General features: G+C 37.7%; 1 long non-coding RNA gene across 2 annotated transcripts in view; it reads left to right on the top strand.

Annotated features, from left to right (window-relative positions):
- Nucleotides 1-16,586, top strand: part of LOC134733700 (uncharacterized) — a 345,729-nt gene that overhangs the window by 263,004 nt on the left and 66,139 nt on the right. The window contains exon 3 of one of the 2 annotated variants that reach the window (XR_010117330.1): nucleotides 5,117-5,214. The exons of the other annotated variant lie outside the window; for it this stretch is intronic. This is a non-coding gene — a long non-coding RNA (uncharacterized lncRNA). Of the gene's footprint in view, nucleotides 1-5,116; nucleotides 5,215-16,586 lie in introns of those variants that run through there. 2 annotated transcript variants of the gene reach the window in all.

Below are 16,586 nucleotides of genomic sequence, written 5' to 3'. Positions count from 1 at the left end.
ATTGATTGATTTACACATGTAAAACCAGCCTTGCTTGCCAGAGATAAATCCCACTTGATGATAATGTATGCTTTTTTGGCATGTAGTTGAATTCAGTTCTGCTGATATTTCATTGAGGATTTTTGCATCAATATTCATCAGAAATATTGGCTTATAGTTTTATTTCTTTGTGGTGTCTTTGCCATAGGTTCGTAATGACAGTGGTTTTGTAAATGTGTTGGGAAGTATTCCCTCCAGCTTTATTTTTTTGGAACAGTTTAAGAAATGTTAATGTTAATTATTCTTTGAAAGTTTGGCAGAATTCATCTGTAAAGTCATGTGTTCCTGGGCTTTTCTTTGTTGGGAGGTTTTAATGCACTACTTTAATCTCTTTGTGTGTTATTGGTCCATTCAGACTTTCTATCTCTTCCTGATTCAACTTTGCTAGGTTGTATTTTACTAGGAATTTATCCACTTCCTTTAGGTTATCAGATTTGTTGACATGTAATTGTTGATAATAGTTCCTTATTATCCTTTCATTTCTTACGCATCTGTTGTGATGTTTCCACTTTCATTTCTACTTGTATGTATTTGAATCTTCTCTCTCTCTCTGGCCTGGCTAAGGGTCTGTTGATTTTGTTTACTTTTACAAAAAAGTAACTCTTAGTTTCATTGATTTTTTAAATGTTTTTTCTATCCCCTATTTGATTTATTTCTGTTCCGTTATTTATTATTTTCTTCCTTCTGCTAAGTTTGGGTTTAACTTGTTCTTTTTCTAGTTCCTTGAGGCACAATATCAGGATATTTATTTGGGATCTTTCTTCTTTTTCAATATAGCCACTTATTGCCATAAACTTTATTCTTACAACTGCTTTTAAGCTGCATCCCATAGGTTTTGGTATATTGTATTTCCATTGTTGTTTCTGTCAAGATATTTTTAAATTTCCCTTTTGATTTCTTCTTTGATTCATTGGTTGTTCAGAGCATGTTGTTTAATTTCCACATATTTGTGAATTTTCCAAAATTCCTCCTGTTGTTGATTCTGTCTAGTTTCATACCATTGTGGTTGGAAACAACACTTGATATGATTTTAATCTTAAAATGTGTTAAGACTTGTTGTGTGGCCTACCATATGGTCTATCCTGGAGAATGTTTCATATGCACTAGAGAAAAATGTATATTCTGCCTCTGTTGGATGAAAAGTTTTGTGTATATCGATTAGGTTCATTTTGTCTAAAGTAAAGCTCAATTTCCGTATTTCCTTGTTAACTTTCTGTCTGGTTGATCTGTCCATTATTGAAACTGAGTGATATGGTTTAGCTGTGTGTCCCCACCCAAATCTTATCTTGAATTGTAATCCCAGTGTGTCAAGGGAGGGAGCTAGTGGGAGGTGATTAGATCATGGGGGCGGTTTCCCCCATGCTGTTCTCATGATAGTGAGTGAGTGAGTTCTCATGAAATCTGATGGTTTAAAAGTGTGGCACTTTCCCCGCCCCTCTCTTTCTCTCCTGCCACCTTGTGAAGAAGGTGCTTGCTTCTCCTTTGCCTTCTGCCATGTTTGTAGGTGTCCTGAGGCCTCCCCAGCCACACAGAACTGGGAGTCAATTAAACCTCTTTTCTTTATAAATTACTCAGTCTCAGGTAATTCTTTATAGCAGTGTAAAAATGGACTAATACAGAATATTGGTACCAAAAAAAGTGGGACATTGCTATAAAGATACCTGAAAATGAGGAATTGACTTTGGAACTGGGTAATGGGCAGAGCCTGGAATGGTTTGGAGGGCTCAGAAGACAGGAAGATGTTGGAAAGTTTGGAATTTCTTAGAGACTTGTTGAATGGTTTTGACCAAAATGCTGATAGTGATATGGACAATGAAGTCTAGACTCAGATGGAGATGAGGAACTTATTGGGAACTGGAGTAAAGGTCACCCTTGCTATGCTTTAGCAAAGAGACTGGGAGCATTTTGCCCTGCCCTAGAGATCTGTGGAACTTTGAACTTGAGAGAGATGACTTAGGGTATATGACAGAAGAAATTTCTAAGCAGCAAAGCATTCAGGAAGTGACCTGGCTTCTGCTAAAAGCATACAGTCATATGCTGTTGACAAAGAGATGGTCTGAAATTCAAATTTATGTTTAAAAGGGAAGCAGAGCATAAAAGTTTGGAAAATTTGCAGCCTGACCATGTGGTAGAAAGAAAAACCCATTATCTGGGGAGGCATTCAAGCCAGCTGCAGAAATTTGCATAAGTAATGAAGAGCTGAATGTTAATAGCCAAGGCAATGGGGAAAATGTCTCCAGGGCATGTCAGAGACCTTTGTGGCAGCCCCTCCCATCACAGGCCCAGAGGCCTAGGAGGGATAAATGGTTTCATCTGCTGGGATCAGGGCTCCTGCTGCTCTGTGTAGCCTCAGGACATGGTGCCCTGCATCTCAGCCACTCCATTTCCAGCTATGGCTAACGGGGCCAAGGTACAGCTTGGGCCATGGCTTCAGAGGGTGCAAGCCCCAAGCCTTGGCAGCTTCCACACTCTGTTGGGCCTGTGGGTGTGTAGAAGATAAGAATTGACATTAGGGAACCTCTGCCTAGGATTCAGAGGATGTATGGTGTGATATTGTGAAATATATATATTTGGTCTTTGACCCCATTTTCTGGCATACAACTCTTAAAATCCTTAGAATCTCCAAAGTGATGTATTTTTGCATGACTGATGGCTGGCAGCCCTTAGTAGCTTCATTCTGAAGCTGGTCACAAGAAAGATCAAGATATGATTAGAGGGATTAGAGGGTTGGGACTTTCATCCACACCCCAAACCTCTGGGAAGGGGAGAGGGACTGAAGGTTAACTTGATCACTGTATCACGCCATTCTTGCATCGCTATAAAGAAATGCCTGAGACTGAGTAATTTATAAAGAAAAGAGGTTGCAGGCTGTACAGGAAGCATAGCAGCTTCTGCCTCTTGTGAGGTCTCAAGAAGCTTCCAGTCTTGGCAGAAGGCAAAGGGGAAGTGAGGTGTCTCACATGGCAGGAGCAGGAACAACAGAGGGCATAGGTGCTACACTTTTAAACAACCAAATCTCATGAGAACTCACTCAGTATCTCAAGGACAGCCTCAAGAGGATGGTGGTAAACCATTCATGAGAAACTGCCCCCATAATCCAATCACCCCCAACATTGGGGATTACAAGTGACCATGAGATTTGGGTGGGGACACAGCTCCAAACCATGTCAATTGCCAGTGGACAATGGTTTAATCAATCACGCCTACATAACGACCCAAAAGGATGGCTTTGGAGAGCTTCCAAATAGCTGAACACATGGAGGCTTGCAGGAAGGTGAACAAGAACTCATCCATATGCTGGGAGGGTGGAGCATCCCAGCTCCATGGGAACAGAGGCTGCTTCACTCAGGACCCTTCCAGACCTCTCCCCATATATCTCTTCATCTGGCTGTTTATTTGTATTCTTTGAAATATCCTTTGTAATAAACTGGTAAGCATCAGTGCTTCCCTGATTGCTGTGAGCCACTCTAGCAAATTAATCAAACTTGAAGAGGGGGATGTGGGAACTATAATTTATAGCTGGTCAGTCAGAAGCATAGGCAAAATAACATGGGGCTTGTGATTGACACTGGATGGGAGAGCAGTCTTGTGGACTGAGCCTCCAACCTGTGAGAGTTGATACTTTTTCCAGGAAGACAGTGTCAGAATTGAATTGGAAGACACCCATTTGGTAGCTGCTGCAAAATTGATTGCTTGCTTGGTGGTAGGGAATATTGCCCCCATACACATACACACATGTGGTCACAGAAATTTTCTGTGTTAATTGTTGTTGAGAGGGAAGATAGATAAAGCACTTTGAATTTGTGTGTGAGTTTTTTCTTCTCAGACTGGGCCTCTCTCTAAAATGTAAAGAACTCTGGGACTCTGGATGCGGATGAAAGAGGTGGATTTTTGTTTTGAAAGAAGCTGAGGGAGGGAGGTGGATGTGTTTTACTATGTTTTGAATTTAGTTTTTTTCCTGCATTGTAGAATCTGATTTCCTACAGAAAAGTTCAGCATCTGTTTTGTGATTTGATGAATGGCTTTGAGCTGTTAATTTAATTGCTTCCTAGTAAGACACTAATGACCTTTTTGTTCCACTAAATACTAGTGTGTTTAGTTATAAATTAACCATAACTAAACACTTGGAGCTCCAATACTTAACAATTCATATTGTTCAGGTTCAGGCTGTAGCAACCAGGGTTGGTGTTATATATGGCCTATGGATTTTGCTTCCAAAATCTGTCATAGGTGGAAAGGCCATTAAATTTCTCATAACAGCAAATTCAGAAAAAAGCCCACTGCAGTATAAGCAGACAAAGGAGAAGAAAATAGAAAAGTATCTCAACACCTCTCTAGGTCTGAGAAATCTCATTTTATATTTTCAGCGTAGGAGCTGCAGACTGGAGTTTGGATGTTTCCCGTCCCAACTACCTCATAATTGCTTATTCTCTGGGTAGCCACCAAGCACGGGGTAGTGTTAGGGGAATTAAGCTAAAAGTTTGGGCCCCCACATCTATCGATCAGGTTTCAATTTTCCTTCAAGAATGAGAACATCTTTATATATTTCATGGGAATAAATATTAATTCAGCACCTCTCCAGCTCTTCTCATGTGGCTACTGAGTGTTGATTTGATTGGTTATTGAAATTAAAGCATTAATGCTCCCACTGAACTTTAATTGGCTTCCTCTTGGAATTCTGCCAAGTAAGATCTTCTCCCAAAGGCCCCCAACTAAACAGGGAGGCCACAGAAGGTCTGGGTCTGCCTTTGGCAACTAGAGTAATGCAATTGCTTGGGATGTCTACATCATCAGGAGATTTATTCCCTGCCTTCTTTGAAATAGCACTTTCTCACTAACTAGGAATTCTCCCAAAGCTCCAAGATAAATATTTTTGGAAATCTAATGATATTTGATTTCCTCAAAATTGAGGCAAAGATAAGGTACATATTTAGGAAGGAAAAAGGCAGGAATCTCACTTTCCACTCCTAGCTGAGGCATGTTTGGTTTCCAAACCGCCTACAAATGGAACAGCTGCAAGAAATTGAAAGTAAGCTGAAGCTGGAGTGAAAGGATTGCATTGCTCCTTCACTTTCAGGACTCAAGGAGAGCTGTAGCATGGAATTTGGACCTCCCACACATGGACTTGATTTTATAGCAAAGCTGGTATAAGAGCCAAGGGACACCTTTACCAGAGGAGCAGGGATTTTATAAAATTGAAGATCTGTGATAGTCATGTTAAAGAGGATAAAGGAATAAGTGTGTAAGTCAAATCTTGAGTTCTTTTTTAAATCACTCCCACCCTAAACAACAACAAAAAAAATTGTATTTAGCATTTCAATTACTGTATTATGCTTTAGGTAAAGTGATACCTTATTATTGAGATTAAAGTTGAATCCTTTACAGGAATCCTGTAAAGATTGATATTGTTAAACCTTGGGCTCTCTATATCTTTAGCTATTAGAAAAGAATATAGAAGCACTTTTTAAATTGTGATTTCAATTTTTTATTTTTCTGGAAAGATGTGTTTCTAACCTTATAACTCGCTCATAGCTCTTCATGTTAAGCATGGCCACGATGTTCATGTTAAGAATGGATTTTAATATCTCTCAAGGTGAAACTCTACATTGAACATGCAAATCACTGACATCAAATTCGTCAGCCAATACTGTTAGCTCAACCTTCAGAATAAACCCAGAATTAGACTGTTCTCACTACTCTCACTGATGCCATTTTTGTCTGAGCCACCATTACCTCTTACCATCAGTTCCCAGTTGGTCTCCCAATTAGGGATTAATTCTGATTAGGGCCTAATTCTGATTCCCTTCAGTCTTTTTGTCAAACCATATCTCAAGGCAGATGAAGTTACTCTTCTCAATACTTGCTAAGAGCTTTTTATACCACTCAATGTTAAAGTCTTATAATGGCTTCCAAGGTCCTACATGGTCTTCTCCCTATCCCTTCCTTATTCTTTCTCTTCCATCTCCAGTCAGTTTTTATCTAGCTACTCTGACCCTCTTGCTGAAATGGAGCTGAGAGTCTAGGAAGACTACGGTGGGTAGTTTGTGGGAGAAAGTAATTCAGACTAGAGAGCTGTGCAGAGAAAAGGGCGGTAAAGAGAAAGGCAGAGCTGAGGAAAATTATAGAGGATTCCCCTTGATTACCCACCAGAGTACTAATCAGCATATGCATGTGAGGAAACTACCTGAGGCTAGGGAAAGGACTTTTCAAAGAGAATAGAAGGAATAGTACCCAGTGCTCACAAAAAGCTAGAAATAGCCAGACTGGAAAGCTTTGCATTTCATGGAACATTGGTTAGAGCCTTTAGCAGGGTCTTAGTAATAGAAAATAATTAGCTCTCAACAAAATGCCACTCTTGTCCCAACTAACAGATCTTAAAAAAAGATCTGAAAAAATTAAATTATTTCAACTAAATTAACTGCATTGCAGAACCAAGTATAAAAATATTTATAGGAATATAAAAATGTCTAGCACTGAAAAAGGTAAAATCACAATATCTGGCATTGCTGAAAGATGAGCAGACATAAAAGAGGCAGAAAAATATGACTTTGAATAAGAAAACTCAATCAATCAAAACTCATCTGGAACTGACACTGGTATTAGAATTGCAGACAAGGACATTTAAACATCTATTATAATTGCATTTCAATTATTCAAAGAGCAAAATAGCACATAGAAGTCATGAGATGGAATCAAATCTAAGTTCAAGAGAAAAAAATATATCTGATGTAGCGATGGAACATATTTGGGACCGGTGAAAACAGAGCTAGATGGCCAAATAGAAGCCTCCAGTGATTATAACTTCAACAGGAATACCAAATTGAACAACTATCCACACAAAAAAGTACCTTCATAAGAACCAAAAGTAAGGTGAGCAATCACAGTAACTGGTTGTAACATCGTATTAAGGAAAGAGGCACTAACAAAGATAGAAGAGACAATCTTGAATTGCCTACACTGCCCCTCCCCACCCCCTGACAGCAGCTGCATGGCATAGAGAGAGAATTTCTGAGTTTTGGGGTGGGAAAATTCAGTAATTGTAGGACTTTGTATTGGAACTCAGTGTTGCCCTGTCACAATGGAAAGCAACATGGAGCAGAACTCAGCCAGGGCCTATGGAGGAAGCATTTAGAGCAGCCTCAATGAGAGATGAATTGCCCATCCTAGAGGTTGGAACCTGAGTTCTGGCAAGCCCCACCACTGTGGGTTAAAGAACCCTGGGGTCCTAAATTAACTTAAAAGGCAGTCTAAAGCAAAAGGACTGCAATTTCAGGGCAAGTCTTGTTTCCATGCTGGGTTTGGAGCCAGTGGACTTGGGGTGCATGTGACTTAGTGACACAGCAGCATGGGTGGCCAAGGGAGTGCTTTCCTCACCCCTCCCCTGACCCCAGGTGGTGCAGCTCACAGCTCTGGGAGAGACTCCTTCATTCTGCTTGAGAAGAGGAGAGAGGAGAATAAAGAGGATTTTTGTCTTGCAACTTGTATATCAGCTAAACCACAGTAGAACAGGGCACCTGTGAGAGTCCTAAGGCCCCCATTCTAGGACCTTGCTCCTGGATGTCATTTTTAGACACATCCTGAGCCAGAGGGAACCTGCTGCTTTGAAATGCAGGGTCCAGTCCCAGCAGAACTTGTCACTTGCTGACTGATAAACCCTTAGGTCCTCAGTAATCAGCAGTGGTAGCCAGGTTGTACTCATTGTGAACCTTGGGTGAGACTCAGAGCTGGACTGGCTTCAGATGTGACCTAGCACATTCCCAGATGTGGTGGCTATGGGGAAGGACTTATTTTTCTAGAGGAAAGGAGAGGGAAGAGTAAAGGGGACTTTGTCTTATAGCTTGGGTGTCAGCATGGTCACAGTAGGATAGAGTACTAAGCTCCTGGGGGTCCCTAATTCCAGGCCTTGGCTCCTGGACAGCATTTCTGGACCTGCCCTGGGTAGGGGGGAGCCCATTGCTCTGAAAGGAGAGACCCAAGCCTGACAACATTTACCACAAGCGAACAGAAGAGCCCTTGGGCCTTGAGTGAACATTGATGATAGACAGGCAGTGGTCACTGTGGGCCTTAGGTGAGACTTAGTGCTGTCTTGACTTTGGGTCTGATTCAGTGCACTTCCAGTGTTGGTGGCGCTTGTATTACCCCTACCCCGGCTCCAGGCAGCTCAGCACAGAGAGAGAGACTACATTTGTTTGAGAGAAAGTAAAGGATGAGAACCAACATTTCTGCATCGTATTCCCAAGGAATTCTGGATCTCACCCAAGACCACCAAGGCAGTACCTCTATGAGTCTGCAAGAGCCACAGCATTACTAGGCTTGCAGTGCCCCCTAATGCAGATATGGCTACAGTCACCAAAGATCTATATCACAACACCTGAGTGAGTCCCTTTGAAAAGTTGAAAATCTCCCAAGAAGGATGAGTACAAATAAGCCCAGATTTGCAAATACTACAATAAATTCCTAACTCTTCAATGTGCAGACACAGATGAACATTTACAAGCATCAGGACTGTCCAGGAAAATGTGACCTCACCAAACAAACTAAATAAGGCACCAGTGGCCAATCCCAGAGAGACAGAGATGAGTGACTTTTCAGACAGAAAATTCAAAATAGCTGTTTTGAGTAAGCCCAGCAAAAAGAATTCAGAATCCCATCAGAAAAATTTAACAAGGAGATTAAAATAATTAAAAAGTATGAAGTAGAAATTCTGGAGTTGAAAAATGCTATTGACATACTGAAGTCCCTTAACAGCAGAACTGATCAAGCAGAAGAAAGAATTAGTGCACTTGAAGACAGGCTATTTGAAAATACCCAGTTAGAGGAGGCAAAAGGAAAAATAGTAAAAAAGAATGAAGCATGCCTATAAGGTCTAAAAAATGCCTCAGAAGGGCAAATCTGAGAATTGTTGGCCTTAAAAAGGAAGTAGAGAGAGAGAGAGATAAGGATACAAAGTTTATTTAAGGGGATACGGCAGAGAACTTCCTAAGCCTAGAGAAAGATATCAATATTCAAGTACAAGAAGAGTATAGAACACCAAGCCGATTTAACCCAAATAAGACTATCTCAAGACATTTAATAATCAAGCTCCCAAATGTCAAGGAAAAAGAAATGATCCTAAAAGCCACAAGAGAAAAGTAACAAATAATATACAAAAGAGCTCCAATACATCTGGCTGTAGACTTCTCAGCAGAAACTGTACAGGCCAGGAGAGAGAAGCATAACATATTTACAGTGCTAAAGGAAAAAACTTCTATCCTAGAATCTATCCAGTGAAAATATCCTTTAAACATGAAGGAGAAACAAAACAAAGACTTTCCCAGACAAACAAAAGCTGAAGGATTTTGTCAACACCAGAGCAGTCCTACAAGAAATGCTAAAGGAAGTTCTTCAATCTGAAACAGAAGAGAACATTAATGAACAATAAGAAACCATCTGAAGGTGAAAAACTCACTGGTAATAGTAATTACACAGAAAAACAAAGAATATTATAATATTGTTATTTTGGTGTGTAAACTCCTCATATCTTGAGTAGAAAGACTAAATGATGAACCTATCAAAAATAATAACTACAACAACTTTTCAAGGTAAAGACAGTATAATAAAATGTAAATAGAAGCAATAGAACGTTAAAAAGCAGGGGGATGAAGTTAATGTGTAGAGTTTTTGTTAGTTTTCTCTTTGCTGGTTTGTTTGTTGTTTATGCAATCAAGGTTAAGTTGCCACCAGCTTAAAGCAATATGTTATAAAATCTTATTTGCAAGTCTCATGGTAATCTTGAATCAAAAAATATACAACAGATACACATAAAAAGCAAAACATTAAAACATAGAGAAAATCACCTTCACTAAAAGGAAGACAGGAAGGAAGGAAAAAAGGAAGAGATGATCACAAAACAACCAGAAACAAGTAACAAAATGGCAGTAGTGAGTCCTTACTTATCAATAATACATTGAATGTAAATGGAAGAAACTGTCCAGTCAAAAAACATAGAGTGTCTGAATGGAATTTAAAAAAAAGAAAAAAACAAGGCACAATGATCTTTTACCTACAGGAAGCACACTTCACCTATAAAGACAGACGTAGACTGAAAATAAAAAGATGGAAAAATATATTTTATGCAAATGAAAGACAAAAAAGGTACAGGAGTAGCTAAACTTATATCACACAAAACAGATTTCAAGACAAAAAATGAAAAAAGACAAAGAAGTTTATTATATAATGATAAAGTGATCAATTCAGTAAGAGGATATAACAATTGTAAATATATATGATTCCAACAATGAAGCACCCAGGTATATAAAGCAAATATTATTAGAGCTGAAGAGAGAGATAGATTCCAATACAATAATACCTGGAGAATTCAATACCCCACTTTCAGCATTGGACAGATCATCCAGACAGAAAATCAACAAAGAAATATCAGACTTACTCTGTACTATAGACCAAATGGACCTAATAGGTATTTACAAAACATTGTATCCAATGGTTGCAGAACACACATTCTTCCCCTCAGCACATGGATCATTCTGAAGGATAGATCATGTATTAGGCCACAAAACAAGTCTTAACAAATTTAAGAAAATTAAAATTATATTAAGTGACTTCTCTGGCCACAATAGAATAAAGCTAGAAATCAATAGCAAGAGGAATTCTGGAAACTATAAAAACACATGGAAATTAAACAATATGCTCCTGAATGACCAGTGGGTCAAAAAAGAAATTAAGAAGGAAATTTAAAAATTCCTTGAAAGATATGAAAATAGAAATACAATATACTAAAACCTATGGGATATAGCAAAAGCAGTATTAACAGGAAAGTTTATATAAATAAGTGCCTACATCACAAAAGAAAAAAAAACTTCAAATAAACAACCTAAAGATACATCTTAAAGAACTAAAAAATCAAGAGCAAATCAAATCCAAAATTAGTAGAAGAAAAGAAATAATAAAAATCAGAGAAGAAATTAATGAAATAGAAACAAAAAATACAAAATATGAATGAAATGAAAAGTTGTTTTTTGAAAAGATAAAATGAGAAACCTTAAACCAGACTAAGAACAAAAGAGAGAAAACCTAAATAAATAAAAACACAAAAAGGGGAGATTACAACTGATACCACAGAAATTCAAAGAATCATTAGAGACTACTATAAGCAGCTATATGCCAATAAATTGGAAAACCTAGAAGACATGGACAAATTCCTAGACACATCCAACCTATGAAGAATGAACCATGAAAAATCCAAAACCTGAACAGGTAAATAACAAGTAATGAGATTGAAGCCATAATAAAAAGTCTCCCAGAAAAGAAAATCCCAGGACCTGATGGCTTCACTGCTGAATTTTACCAAACATTTAAAGAAGAACCAATACCAGTCCTATTGAAACTATTCTGAAAAAATAGAGGTGAAAGGAATGCATCCAAATTCATTCTATGAGGCCAGTATTGCCCTGATACCAAAAGCAGACAAAGACACATCAAAAAAAGAAAACTACAGGCCAATAACCCTGGTGGACCTTAATGCACAAATCCTCAACAGAATACTAGGAAACCGAATGTATCAATGCACTAAAACGATTATTCATCATGATCAAGTGGGATTTATCCCAGGGGTGCCATGATGATTCAACATATGCACATCAATCAATATGATACATCATATCAATAGAATGATGGAAAGAAACCATATGATCATTTTAGTTGATGTTGAAAAGACATTTGATAAAATTCTACATCCCTTCATGATAAAAACCCTCAAGAAACTGGGTATAGAAGAAATATACCTCAACCCAATAAGAACCATATATGATAGACCCACAGCTTGTATTGTACTGAACAATGGAAAACTTAAAGAGTTTCCTCTAAGATGTGGAACAAGATAAGGAGTCCCACTTTCACTAATGTAATTTAACATGGTACTGGAAGTCCTAGCTAGAGCAATCAGACAAGAGAAAGAAAGGGCATCCAAATTGGAAAGGAAGAAGCCAAATTAGCCTTCTTTGCAGATGATATAATCTTACATTTGGAAAAACTTAAAGACTCCACCAAAAAATATTCGACCTGATAATTAAGTAAAGTTGCAGGATACAAAAGCAACATACACATATCAGTAGCAGTTCTGCATGCCAACAGTAAACAATCTGAAAAAGAAATCAAGAAAGTAATCCCATTTAGAATGGCTACATGTAAAATAAATTTCATAGGAATTAGCCAAAGAAGTGAAAATCTCTACAATGAAAACTATAAAACATTGATGCAAGAAACTGGAGAAGACACAAAAAATTAAAAGACATTCCATGTTCAAGGGTTTGAAAAATCAGTACTGTTGAAATGTCCGTACTATGCAAAACAATCTATAGATTCAATGCAATCCCTATCAAAGTACAAATGACATTCTTCATAGAAATAGAAAAATTAATCCTAAAATTTATATGGAACCACAAAAGAACATAAATAGTCAAAACTAACCTTAACAAAAAAGAACAAAATTGGAGGAATTACATTACCTGACTTTAAATTATGCTACAGAGCTATAATCAAAACAGCACGACACTGGCATGAAAATGAACATATAGACCAATGGAACAGACTAGAGAACCAAGAAATTTATCCATACACCTACAATTAACTCATTTTTGGCAAAAGTGCCAAGAACATACTTTGGGTAAAGGACAATATCTTCAATAAAGAGTTCGGGAAAACTGGATATCCACATACAGAAGAATGAAACTAGACTCCTATCTCTCATTATGTATAAAAATCAAATCAAAATGGGTTAAAGAGTTAAATCTAAGATCTCAAACTATGAAATTACTGAAATAAAACATTAGGGAAACTTCAGGATATTGGTCTGGGTGAAGATTTCTTGAGTAATACCATAAAAGCTCAGTCAACCAAAGCAAAAATAGACAAATGGGGTCACATCAAGTTAAAGCACGTCTGTACAGCGAAGAAAACAATCAAAAAAATGAAGAGACAACCCACAGAATGGGGGAAATATTTTCAAACTATCAATTTATCAAGGGATTAAAAACCGGAATATATAAAGAGCTCAAACAACTCAATAGGAAAAAGTCAAATAATCCAATTTAAAAATGGACAAAAGATCTGAATAGACATTTTTCAAAAGAAGACACACACATGGCAAACAGGTATATGAAAAGGAGCTCAACATCATTGGTCATCAGAGAAATGCAAATCAAAACTATCATTGCATCATCAACTGGGATATAATCTCCTCCTAGTTAAAATGGCTTTTATCCAAAAGGCAGACAATAACAAACACTGGCAAGGATGTTTGGGAAAGGGAACCCTCATACACTGCTGGTGGGAATGTAAATTAGTACAGCCATTATGGAGAGTGGTCTGGAGGTTCCTTAAAAAATGAAAAATAGAACAGTAATATGATTATTACTGGTAATATGACCCAGTAATTCCACTGCTAGGTATATCAAAAGCAAAGGAACCAGTATTTTGAAGAGATATCTGCACTCCCATATTTACTGTAGCATTATTCACAATAGCCAAGATTTGGAAGCTATCTAAGTTATCCATCAACAGAGGAATGGATAAAGAAAATGTGGTGTATATACATAGAAGAGCAGTATTCAGCCATAAAAAAGAATAAGAGCCTGTCATTTGTAACAACATGGGTGGAACTGGAGTACATTACGTTAAACGAAATAAGCCAGGCACAGAAAGACAAACTTCACATATTCTCACTTATTTGTGGGAGCTAAGAATTAAAACAACCGAACTCCTGGAGAGAGAGAGTAGAATGATGGTTACCAGAGGCTGGGAAGGGTAGTGGCAGTGGGGGTGGGGGGATGTGGAAATGGTTAGCAGATACAAAAATACAATTAGAACGAATAAGATCTAGTATTTGATAGCACAACAGGGTGACTATTATCAACAATAATTTATTGTCCATTTAAAAATAAATAAAAGAGTAAAATCAGATTGTTTTAACACAAAGAAAGGATAAATACTTGAGGTGATAGATACTCCATTTATCCTGATGTGATTATTACACATTGTTTGCCTATGTCAAAATGTCTCATGTACCCCATAAATATATGCACCTACTATGTACCCACAAAAATAAAAAATAAAATAAAAATAAAACAGTAGTATAAAAAGTATACTATGTGATATTAACAGCAGATTATACCAGACTTTCAACCTTTTTTATTATTATCTCCAAGGAGCCTTTTTGGACGTTTGTTTTCTAATCTCCTCCATTCCCCATGAAATTTATAACCACACATGTACTATATAATATTTTGTTTTTGTCTCTCAAGAGCCAATTTTTGCCTTCTTAGGAAAGAATTTTCTCTGTTGAAAATGTATGAATTATATATTACAGATGGAAAGATGACTGAAATTGAAGCTATAGCAAAGGAATTATTCAAAATTAAATACTCAGAAATAAAAGAACTTTAAAAAATGTAAAGAACATCAGTAAATGATATGGTTTGGCTTTGTGTCCCCATCCAGATTTCATGTTGAATTGTAATCCTCACATGTCGAGGGCGGGGCCTGGTGGGAGGTGGTTGAATCATGAAGCGGACTTGTGCCTTGCTATTCTCGTGATAGTGAATGAGTTCTCACAAAATCTGATTAATTAAAAGTGTCTGGCACTTCTCCTTTTTCTCTCTCTCCTGCTGCCTTGAAGAAGGTTCCTGCTTCCCCTTTACCTTCCACCGTGATTGTAAGTTCTTTGAGGCCTCCCGGGCCATGCGGAACTGTGAGTCAAGTAAACCTCTTTTGTTTATAAAATACCGACTCTCAGGTGGTATTCTTTAAAGCAGTGTGAAAATGGACTAATACAGTGAACTATGGGACAACTTTAAGTGGCATATTTCAAATGTAATTAGAGTTTTCAAAGTATATAAGAGAAAGGGAGAGACAGAAAAAAGATTGGAAGAAAATGGTTAAAAACTTTCCATATATAATAAAAATTATAAACCCAAAGATAAGCTTATTAAATTTCAAGTACAAGAAACATGAGGTAAATGTCAGCAAGAGACGTCATAATCAAATTGCTCAAAATAATAGATAAGACAATGCATGCAAAGGAGAAAAAAGACATGGTAAGAACAGAGGAACAAAGATAGGGATGATAGTGAATTGCTCATTGAAACAATACAAGGAGTGGGCACAGCAGTGCATGCCTGTATTCCCTGCACTTTGGGAGGCCAAGGCAGGCAGATCATGTTAGGCCAGGAGTTTGAGACAAGCCTGGGCAACATGGTGAAACCCATCTCTTCAAAAAATAAAAATTTAGCAGGGTGTGGTGGCATGCACCTGTAGTCCCAGCTACCAGGGAGGCTGAGGTGGGAGTATCACTTGAGCCCAGGAAGTCAAGGCTGCAGTGAGCTGAGATCGTGCCACTGCACTCCAGCCTGAGTGACAGAGAGACCCCGTCTCAGAAAAATAAAGGAACAATACAAATAAGAAAGCAGTGGGACAACATTTTAAAATTACTGAAAGAAAATTTATGCATTTAAGTTAATGTATCCAATGAAAATATTATTTAAAAAAGAAAGTGAAATAAAGATTTTATTTTTTTGTTTTATATATACAGAAACTCTTCAGTTTCTTTTCAACAAATGGTGCTGGGAAAACCAGATATTCATATGCAAAGAATGTAGTTTTACCCTTACTGTATTAGCTTGCTATGGCTGCCAAAACAAAATACCAGAGACTAGGTGGCTTAAACAATAGAAATTAACTTTCTCACAGTTCTGGAGGTGGAAGTCCCAAATCAAGGGGTTGTGAGGTTTGGTTTCTCCTCAGGCCTCTCTTTGGCTTGCAGATAGCCACATTTTCACCATGTCCTCATATGGCCTTTTCTCTGTGCATTCACATCCCTGGTGTCTCTCTCTTAATTAATTAATTTATTTATTATAAGGGCACCAGTCCTACTGAGTTAAGGCCCCACTCCTATCATCTTACTTAATCTTAATTACCTTCCTGAAAGTGATACACTTAAATGCAGTCACACTGGGGTTAGGGCTTAAAATATGAATTTTGGGGGGATATAATTTAGGCTGTAACACATACCTGAAATCATACCTAAAAATTAACCCCAAATTGATGAACCATCTCAGTGTAAACTAAAACTATAAAACACAGGGAACAAACTTGATGACATTGAATTGGGCAATGATTTTTTGGATATGACATTAAAAATATAGTCAAAGGAAGCAAAAATAGACAAATGAGACCACTTAAAATTTAAAAACCTCTGCACATGAAAGGAAACAATAAATGGAGTGAAAAGGCAGCCTACAGAATTGAAGAAAATATTTACAAATAATCTATCTGAAAAGAGGTGAATATTCAGAATATAGAAACAACTTCTACAACAACAAAACTCCAAATAATCTGATGAAAAATTGGGCAAAAACCTGGTTGTCAATTGCCTGCTCTCCCACCTGCACTCAAGTGGAGGCCAGAATCTCTTCTTTTGCAAGCTTCTGCAAAGCCTCTGCAACTGCTCTTGGCATGGAAAGTCACATACTGAGTTGCTACTTATTCTGTAGCCT

This window comes from Symphalangus syndactylus, chromosome 12, assembly GCF_028878055.3.
Source record: "Symphalangus syndactylus isolate Jambi chromosome 12, NHGRI_mSymSyn1-v2.1_pri, whole genome shotgun sequence".
In the NCBI taxonomy this organism is placed as follows: domain Eukaryota; kingdom Metazoa; phylum Chordata; class Mammalia; order Primates; family Hylobatidae; genus Symphalangus; species Symphalangus syndactylus.
This window is presented reverse-complemented; position numbering and strand designations above follow the sequence as displayed.